Genomic DNA, 3,359 nt, shown 5'->3' with positions numbered 1-3,359 from the left:
TGATAGTGATGAAAAGAATGATAATGATGATTATAAGGATAATGATAATCATAATACTATTAATAATGATAATATTATTAATAATAATAATAATATGATAATAATCATAATGATAATAATGATAATGATAATAACAATAATAATAATAATGATAATAATAATAATAATAATAATAATAATAATAATAATAATAATAATAGTAATAATGATAATGATGATGATAATAATAATGATAATAATAATAATGATAATAATGATAATAGTGATAATAATAATAATGACAATAACAATGATAATAATAATGATAATAATATTGATAGTAATAATGATGATAATAACAATAATGATAATAATAATGATAATGATAATAATAATAATAATAATAATAATAATAATAATAATAATAATAATAATAATAATAATAATGATAATAATAATAATAATAATAATAATAATAATAATGATAATAATAATCATAATAATAATAAAGATAAAGATAATAATAATTATACTAATAATAATAATAATAATAATAATAATGATAATGATAATTATAATGATAAAAATGATAATGATAATAATGATAATAGCAATAATATTTATAACAATTATCTTATACATATTATACTTTGTCGCTGTCTCCCGCGTAAGATAGGTAGCGCAAAGAAACAGACGAAAGATTGGCCCAACCCACCCACATACACATATATATATACATACACATCCACACACGCACATATACATACCTATAAATCTCAACGCATACATACACATATACACACAGACATATACATATATACACATGTACATATTTCATACTGTCTGCCCTTATTCATTTCCGTCGCCACCCAGCCACACATGAAATGACAACCCTCTCCCCCCGCATGTGAGCGAGGTAGCGCTAGGAAAAGACAACGAAGGCCACATTCGTTCACACTCAGTCTCTAGCTCTCATGTATAATGCACCGAAAACATAGCTCCCTTTCCACATCCAGGCCCCACAAAACTTTATGTGATTTACCCCAGACTCTTCGCATGCCTGGTTCGATCCATTGACAGCACGTCGAATCCGGTATACCACATCGTTGAATGTCACTCTATTTCTTGCAAGCCTTTCACCCTCCATGTTCAGGCCCCGATCACTCAAAATCATTTTCACTCCATCTTTCCACCTACAATTTGCTCTCCCACTTCTCCTCGTTCCCTCCACCTCTGACACATATATCCTCTTTGTCAATCTTTCCTCACTCATTCTCTCCATGTGACCAAACCATTTCAATACAACCTCTTCTGCTCTCTCAACCACACTCTTTTTATTACCACACATCTCTCTTACCCTTTCATTACTTACTCGATCAAACAACCTCACACTACATATTGTCCTCAAACATCTCATTTCCAGCACATCCACCCTCCTCTGCACAACTTTATCTATAGCGCACACCTCGCAACCATTTAACATTGTTGGAACCACTATTCCTTCAAACATACCCATTCTTGCTTTCGAAGATAGCGCTCTCGGCTATTTCACATTTTTCAACATTCCCAGAACTTTCGCCCCCTCCCCCACCCTATGATTCATTTCTGCTTCCATGGTTCCATCCGCTGCCAAATCCACTCCCAGAAATCTTAAACACTTCATTTCCTCCAGTTTTTCTCCATTCAAACTTACCTCCCAATTGACTTGTCCCTCAACCCTACTGTACCTAATACCCTTGCTTATATTCATATTTACTCTCAGCTTTCTTCTTTCACACACTTTACTAAACTCAGTCACCAGCTTCTGCAGTTTCTCACCCGAATCGGCCACCAGCGCTGTATCATCAACGAACAACAACTGACTCACTTCCCAAGCTCTCTCGTCCACAACAGACTGCATACTTGCCCCTCTTTCCAAGACTCTTGCATTCACCTCCCTAACAACCCCATCCATAAACAAATTAAACAACCATGGAGACATGACGCACCCCTGCCGCAAACCAACATTCACTGAGAACCAATCCCTTTCCTATCTTCCTACTCTTACACATGCCTTACATCCTCGATAAAATCTTTTCACTTCTTCTAACAACTTGCCTTCCACAAAATATATTCTTAATAACTTCCACAGAGTATCTCTATCAACTCTATCATATGTCTTCTCCAGATCCATAAATGCTACATATAAATCCATTTGCTTTTCTAAGTATTTCTCACATACATTCTTCAAAGCAAACACCTGATCCTTACATCCTCTACCACTTCTGAAACGTCACTGCTCTTCCCCAATCTGATGCTCTGTACATGCCTTCACCCTCTCGCTCAATTCCCTCCCATATAATTTCCCAGGAATACTAAACAAACTTATACCTCTGTATTTTAAGCACTTACCTTTATTCCCTTTGCCTTTGTACAATGGCACTATGGAAGCATTCCGCCAATCCTCAGGCACCTCACCATGAGTCATACATACACTGAATAACCTTACAAACCAGTCAACAATACAGTCACCTCCTTTTTTGATGAATTCCATTGCAATACTATTCAAACCCGCTGCCTTCCCGGCTTTCATCTTCCGCAAAGCTTTTACTACCTCTTCGCTGTTTGCCAAATCATTCTCCCTAACCTTCTCACTTTGCACACCACCTCCACCAGAACACCTTATATCTACCACTCTATCATCAAACACATTCAACAAACCTTCAAAATACTCACTGCATCTCCTTCTCACATCACCACTACTTGTTATCACCTCCCCATTAGCCCCTTCACTGATGTTCTCAATTGTTCCCTTGTCTTACGCATTTTATTTACCTCCTTCCAAAACATCCTTATATTCTTTTTAAAATTTAATGATACTCTCTCACTCTAACTCTCATTTGCCTTCTTTTTCACCTCTTGCACATTTCTCTTGACCACTTGCCTCTTTCTTTTATACATCTCCCACTCATTTGCATTGTTTCCCTGCAAAAATCATCGAAATGCCTCTCGCTTCTCTTTCAAAAATAATCTTACCGCTTTATTCCACCACTCACTACCCTTTCTAATCTGCCCACCTCCCATGCTTCTCAGGCCACAAGCATCTTTTGTGCAAGCCATCACTGCTTCCCTGAATACATCCTATTCCTCCCCCACTCCCCTTACGTCCTTTGTTCTCACCTTTTTCCATTCTCTTCTCAGTCTCTCCTGGTGCTTCCTCACACAAGTCTCCTTCCCAAGCTCACTTACTCGCACCAGTCTCTTCACCCCATTTTTCTCTCTTCTTTTCTGAAAACCTCTACAAATCTTCATCTTCGCCTCCACAAGATAATGATGATCAGACATCCTCCCAGTTGCACCTCTCAGCACATTAATATCGAAAAGTCTCTCTTTCGCGCGCC

Source organism: Panulirus ornatus, chromosome 30 (genome assembly GCF_036320965.1).
Source record: "Panulirus ornatus isolate Po-2019 chromosome 30, ASM3632096v1, whole genome shotgun sequence".
Taxonomy (NCBI): domain Eukaryota; kingdom Metazoa; phylum Arthropoda; class Malacostraca; order Decapoda; family Palinuridae; genus Panulirus; species Panulirus ornatus.
Note: the sequence above shows the minus strand (reverse complement) of the source record.